Source organism: Ranitomeya imitator, chromosome 1 (assembly GCF_032444005.1).
Source record: "Ranitomeya imitator isolate aRanImi1 chromosome 1, aRanImi1.pri, whole genome shotgun sequence".
Taxonomy (NCBI): Eukaryota; Metazoa; Chordata; class Amphibia; order Anura; family Dendrobatidae; genus Ranitomeya; species Ranitomeya imitator.
In genome coordinates this window covers 161,209,297-161,216,178 of record NC_091282.1, presented here as the reverse complement: position 1 = coordinate 161,216,178, position 6,882 = coordinate 161,209,297, and positions in this window count along the sequence as shown.

Genomic DNA, 6,882 nt, shown 5'->3' with positions numbered 1-6,882 from the left:
TGTCATGGTGCTGGATGAGGGTAAGTTTATGTGTGGGGTCAAGAGGGGTTTACAATGTGGATGTAGCAGAGCCGTGTGTGTATGAGTTGTACGGAGCAGAGCCGTTTGTGTGTGAGGTGTACCGAGTGGAGCCGCGTGTGTATGAGGTGTATGGAGTGGATCCGCGTGTGTACAAGGTGTATGGAGCGGAGCTGTGTGTGTGTACAGAGCGGAGTCACGTGTGCATAACTCCCAACTGTCCCGGATCCAGCGGGACAGTCTGTTATGACCTGGTGGTTAAGAGGCCACACTGAAATGACCTGGTGGCTAAAACGCAACATGGAACGAGCTCTGAGAAGGTGGTATCTCTACTGAACGCAGTCCCTAATCCTAACAACACAACTAGAAATAGCCGTGGAATGTTCCTGACACTCCCTAGACACCTCGTCACAGCCTAAGATATAACTACCCCTAAAGAAGGAAATAGAAAGCTATCTTGCCTCAGAGAAACCCCCAAAAGGAAAGATAGCCCCCCACAAATATTGACTGTGAAAGGAGAGGGAAATGACGAACACAGAAATGAAATTAGAATTCAGCAAAGGGGAGGCCAATACTAAACTAGATAGAAAGAGAGCAAAGGATACTGTGCGGTCAGTATTAAAAACTACAAAATCCACGCAGAGTTTACAAAAATGAACTCCACACCGACTCACGGTGTGGAGGGGCAAATCTGCTTTCCAAGAGCTTCCAGCTAGCCTAAATAAGACATAGTGACAAGCTGGACAAAAGAGACAAAATGCAAAGCAATAGAGTCCAAAGAAATGGACAAAAAAACTAGCAAAACTTATCTTTTGCAGACAAGGACTGGCCATATGAGAAATCCAAGGGAAGAATCAAATCCAACCAAGAACATTGAAAGCAGGCATGGACTAAAGCCCAGAGCAGGTTTAAATAACAAACCCAGGCAAGGCGATTAGTGAAGTCAGCTGCTACCGCTACCTAACGGAGCAGCAGTTCCACTTGAAACCACCAGAGGGAGCCCAAGGGCAGAACTCGCAAACATACCATTAGCAACCACAGGAGGGAGCTCCAGAACGGAACTCACAACAACAGTCCCAATTTTGAGACTCTGTCCCGCTGTCCCTGCCAGGATCCTCCTTTTCCCTCATGGTCTCAGACCAAATGTACAGCCACTTTAAACTGCTTGTGCGATCGCTAGCTGTGTCGGATCGGAGCAGACATTGCTCCTCGCTCTGACACTGACTGGCACAGGAGAGGTCTTTATCAGTGGTGTACCGGAGCTGCAGCGATGCGGCTGGATGACATCATACAGCGCTGTGGGAGAGGAAGCTGCTGCTGGCTGTTGCGAGGGAGCGCTGTGAGAGGTGTGTGTGTGTAGATGTGTGTGTGTAGTGATGAAGAAGGCAATGATGAGGCTATGTGTGTTAGGGTTGGCGTAACACACCGAGTATATATATGTATATATATATGTATTTATAGGTGCGTTCGCAACCCGGGGTCCACTGTGCAGGAGAGGAACCTGCTGCTGGCAAATGGCGGCGCTATATGGCGGTATAAGTGAAACCTGTTAACTCCACAGATTTGCTAAAAACAAGATGCTGTGCCCTGTTAACCTCACAGAGGTACACAGCTATGAAACAGAGCAAAACTGTGGCCATGCAGTCAGAGAAACAGGCAAACAACTCCTCACTGGAGGTGCCGGTATTCTAGCGGCTTATTTCAGCCAAGGCCCTAACCACAACCAGACATGACCACACTGGCGCTGAGCTCATAGACTTTAGTTTGATACTAGCGCATTGCCGTGTGGCCATGCGAACCTTTTATAGCTGTAGCAGACCAGGACCTTCCAAGTGGTCCAATAGGAGCTGCTACAGGGCCTGAGCTTGTGACCCCTGACCTCCAATGAGAGCTCCTCCCATGGGCATGCTCAGTGTGTGCAAAGCAGGACTTAGTCCCAGAAAAGCCTGCACGCCGCTGACCAGTGCTGGCTACAAAAGCAGAATCTGGAAAGACAGCAGTAACCCTTTGCACAGTATCAGGCTGGGTGACATGCTGGGACCGATGTCTCCGCTGAGCAGGCTCCACTGCGACTGAAGCAGAATGGGAGACCGCAGCAGACATGGCTCGAGATTCCCCCTGTGCAGCGGCGGGAACTTGACTCCTAACAAAGTGTGGCCATTATACTGTACGCAGCATCATGTGGGCCCATTATACAGTATGCAGCATCATGTGGGGCATTATACTATACAAAGCATCATGTGAGGCCACTATACAGTATGCAGCATCATGTTGGCCCATTATACTGCATGGAAGACCACGTGGGGCCATTATACTGTACGCAGCATCTTGTGAAGCCTTTATACTGTATGCAGCATCATGTGGGGCCATTATACAGTATGGAGCACTGTGTGGCCATTATACAGTATTGAGCATCATGTGGGGCCATTATACAGTATGGAGCACTGTGTGGCCATTATACAGTATTGAGCATCATGTGGGGCCATTATACAGTATGGAGCACTGTGTGGCCATTATACAGTATTGAGCATCATGTGGGACCATTATACAGTATGGAGCATCATGTGGGGCCATTATACAGTATTGAGCATCATGTGGGGCCATTATACAGTATGGAGCACTGTGTGGCCATTATACAGTACTGAGCATCATGTGGGGCCATTATACAGTATAGAGCACTGTGTGGCCATTATACAGTATAGAGCATCATGTGTGGCCATTATACAGTATGGAGCACTGTGTGGCCATTTTTTTTGTTTAGAATTATTGTTTATGAAACAGTGTGATCAGCAGTGTGAAATGGGTGTGGTCAGAGGCATGGCCTAAAATTTGCCGCAGCGGCTGCACGCACCGCAAACTTTGTCCCTCTTTGCCTTCTTCAAAAGTTGGGAGCTATGCTGCCCCTGTATGCATGCTTTCCCCGTTCCATCCCTGTATGCATGCTTTCTTATCCCATATCCCTGTGTGCATGTTTCCCAAAACCCAAAAACATCATACTCACCTACGTGCACGCCCTGGGTGCTGGCACTGCATCTCGTTCCGGCAACGGCCGGCGCCTGCCTGCAGCTCTTCCTGTGCTCAGCGGCCACGTGGTACCGCTCATTAAGGTGATGAATATGACACGCAGGTAGGTGAGTCTGATGTGCGCCGACTCCTGGCGCCCGCTGCTCCCACGGCTTTCTGTACCGTGACTCGTGTATAAGCCGAGGGGGGCGTTTGCAGCACAAGAAAACGTTCTGAAAAACTCGGCTTATACACAAGTATATACTGTAAATTTCATGTTATAGTAATAGAAATGTAAAGCATGTTTGTTATGTGTGCAGAATGCTATAAAGCGAACGTAATTGCAAACAGCCCGTGTAATCTTTTTCTGAAAAAAATAAATAAATAAAATTTAAGTTTTGATTTAATTTTTTATTTGTTTATGATCAACCATTTTCACATACAGTTTAAGGCTGCCGTCACACTATCAGTATTTGGTCAGTATTTTACATCAGTATTTGTAAGCCAAAGCCAGGAGTGGAACAATTATAGAGGAAAAGTATAATAGAAACATATGCACCACTTCTGTATTTATCACCCACTCCTGGTTTTGGCTTGCAAATACTGATGTAAAATACTGACCAAATACATGCTAGTGTGACGGCAGCCTAATAATGAAATAGGTATTCAAATAAAACCAACAGATCATTTTCAGGATTTCCTTAGTATTTCACAAGTAAAGGAATTATTGCCTGTGCATGTGATGCAATTATCACCGTTGCAATGCTAAGGAAATCCTGAAAACATGACCTGTTGGTGACTCTTGAGGACTGGAGTTGGGGAACATTGTTTTACATTTTTCCCATAGGCATATATATTTATGCACTGACAAACATCAGAAAAATATGCATTTTACATAACATTAAATCCTCAAAATGGCCTTTTTTCATTGCTATGCATGATGCTCATTTTTTTTTTCCTGCGCGTTTGTGGCGGTTTTTCATTTTCATTCCAGATGTAATCTGCCTGAAAAAGACGTTGTTTGCAGATACCTTAAATGGTAAAATATAACAGATGCTACAACTTTTGTATCACACAATCTATGAGGAATTGCTTGGCCACATTTATAAATCTGATTTAAAGGGAAGCTGTCAGCAGGATTGTGCATAGTAACCTACACAGTGTCAGGTCGGCGCCGTTATACTGAATACAATGATACCTTAGTTGATGAAACCCGTCTTGTGGCTGTTTCTTAATCTTTATTTTCAGTTTTGTGCTAATGAGACTCTCGCGCCCTAAGGCGGGGTTCATGTATGTGGTGCTCTGATTATATATTCATAATGCAGACTGCTGACAGATCACTGCTCCCTCACTGACCTGCTCCATAGTTTACATAATGAATACCTAACATACTGAATAAAATAAAGTTAAATGAAATGCTACTGCAGGCAGGTACCGGCCGTGGCACCTGCGTTGCAGCGTAATCGCACTAATGCAAGAAAAATAATGGAGAAGAAAATAATGGAGAAGAAAAAAGTGTCCTCCTCCAAGATGGTGCTGCCCGCGCCTGTGCAGTAGCAGCTCTCAGAGATCGCTAACAGCTTCTACTGCGCAGCGCCATCTTGGAGGACCTTTTTTTTTTCTTCTCCAGCAAGATGGCGCCGCCGGCCCTGCACAACAGCAGCTATCGGATCTCTATACAAACTGATAGCTGCTATTGACAGGAGTCCCGGGCGCCATTTTCAAAATGACTTTTTTTTTCCTCGCTCAAGTAAATCTGCAAAAGCGATTATTAAGTGCACAGTAACCATGCGACTATGCTACAGAAGCACTTTTTCTTTTTATTCAGTATGTTAGGTATTCATTATGCAAACTATGTGGCAGGTCAGTGAGGAAGCAGTGACCTGTCAGCAGTCTGCATTATGAATATCTAATCAGAGCACCACATACTCCCCGCCTTAGGGCACGAGCATATCATTAAAGGGAACCTGTCACCCCCAAAATCGAAGGTGAGATAAGCCCACCGGCATCTGGAATGCTGTAGATAAGCCCCCAATGTATCCTGAAAGATGAGAAAAAGAGGTTAGATTATACTCACCCAGGGGGGGTCCGGGGCCTCCCATCTTCATAGGACGTCCTCCTCTTGTCTTCACGCTACGGCTCCGGCGCGGGCGTACTTTGTCTGCCCTGTTGAGGGCAGAGCAAAGTACTGCAGTGCGCAGGCGCCGAGCCTCTCTGGCCTTTCCGGGCGCCTGCGCACTGCAGTACTTTGCTCTGTCCTCAACAGGGCAGACAAAGTACGCCTGCGCCGGAGCCGCTGTGTGAATACAAGAAGAGGACGTCATTGTAAGAAGATGGGAGGCCCCGGACCGGACCGCGATGCCCATCGGACCGGACCGCAGCGGGACCGCCCTTGGGTGAGTATAATGTAACCTCTTTTTCTCATCTTTCAGGATACATCTGGGGCTTATCTACAGCATTACAGAATGCTGTAGATGAGCCCCTGATGCTGGTGGGCTTAGCTCACCTTCGATTTAGGGGGTGACAGGTTCCCTTTAACACAAAACTGAAAATAAAGATTAAGGGTATGTTTCCACGTGCAGGAAACGCTGCGTGTCTGACGCTGCATAGAGCAGCGTCAGACACGCAGCATCCAGATGTTACAGCATAGTGAAGGGGATTTAATGAAATCCCGTCTCCACTATGCGTGGTAACACGCACGCGGCGGCCCTGCGACTCCGGACATGCTGCGCGTCTTTTCAGATCGCAGCATGTCCGTATATCTTGCGGCGACGCTGCGTCGCCGCAAGATATAGCACAGGGCCCTATGCGATGGGTGCGATGATGCCGGATGTGTGCTATGAACACATCCAGCATCATCGCGTCCCAGAAGGGGGCGGGGCTTACCGCAGAGCGGCAAAGCCGCTCCGACGATACCGCCGGCCATCCTGAAAGTGGACACATACCCTAAGAAACAGCCACAAGACGGATTTCATCAACCAAGGTATCATTTTATTCAGTATAACGGCGCCAACCTGACACTGTGTGTAGGTTAGGGTATGTTTCCACGTTCAGGAAACGCTGCGTTTTTGACGCTGCGTTGAGCCGCAGCGTCCAGATGTTACAGCATAGTGGAGGGGATTTCATGAAATCCTGTCTCCACTATGCATTAAAAGATGCATGTGGCAGACCCGCGAAAAAGCATGTGTGGCGCGTCTTTTGAGAATGCAGCATGTCCTTACATTGCAGAAACAACGCAAGGACAGCGGAGGTGACCTGCCAGTGACCTCAGGTGCAGATTTGGTCAGGATTTTACCTGCATAAAATCCTGACCAAATCCTGATGCAATCCTGAACGTGGACACATACCCTTAGGGTATGTGCACACGTCAGGATTTTTTCCTGACCAAATCCTGAGATTTCTGCCAGAAATCCGCGCTTTTTTTTGCGCAGATTTATCACGGAAATTGCGCGTTTTTTGCGCGGATTTTGCGCTGATTTTTTGCGGAATTTTTGCTGATTTTTTTTTTTTTTTCCGGAATGTCATTTTGGCTGAGAAATCCGCAAAAATTCCGGAAAAAGATAGAGCATGTCCGGATTTTTAGCGGTAAGCGTTTTTTTTTTGCGGAAAAAAACGCTTACATCTGCACAAAAAATCCAGAATGCATTCTAAATGATAGGATGCATAATTTTAGCATTTTAATGCGGAATTATAGCGTTTTTATAGCGAAATTCTGCAAAAAAAAAAGCTAAAAATCCTGACGTGTGCACATACCCTAACTATGCACAATCCTGCTGACAGGCTCCCTTTTAAAAAAAAAAACAAAACAAAACTTTTTTTTTGCACTCTTACTCCACATAAATCAGAGACATCGGAAGACAT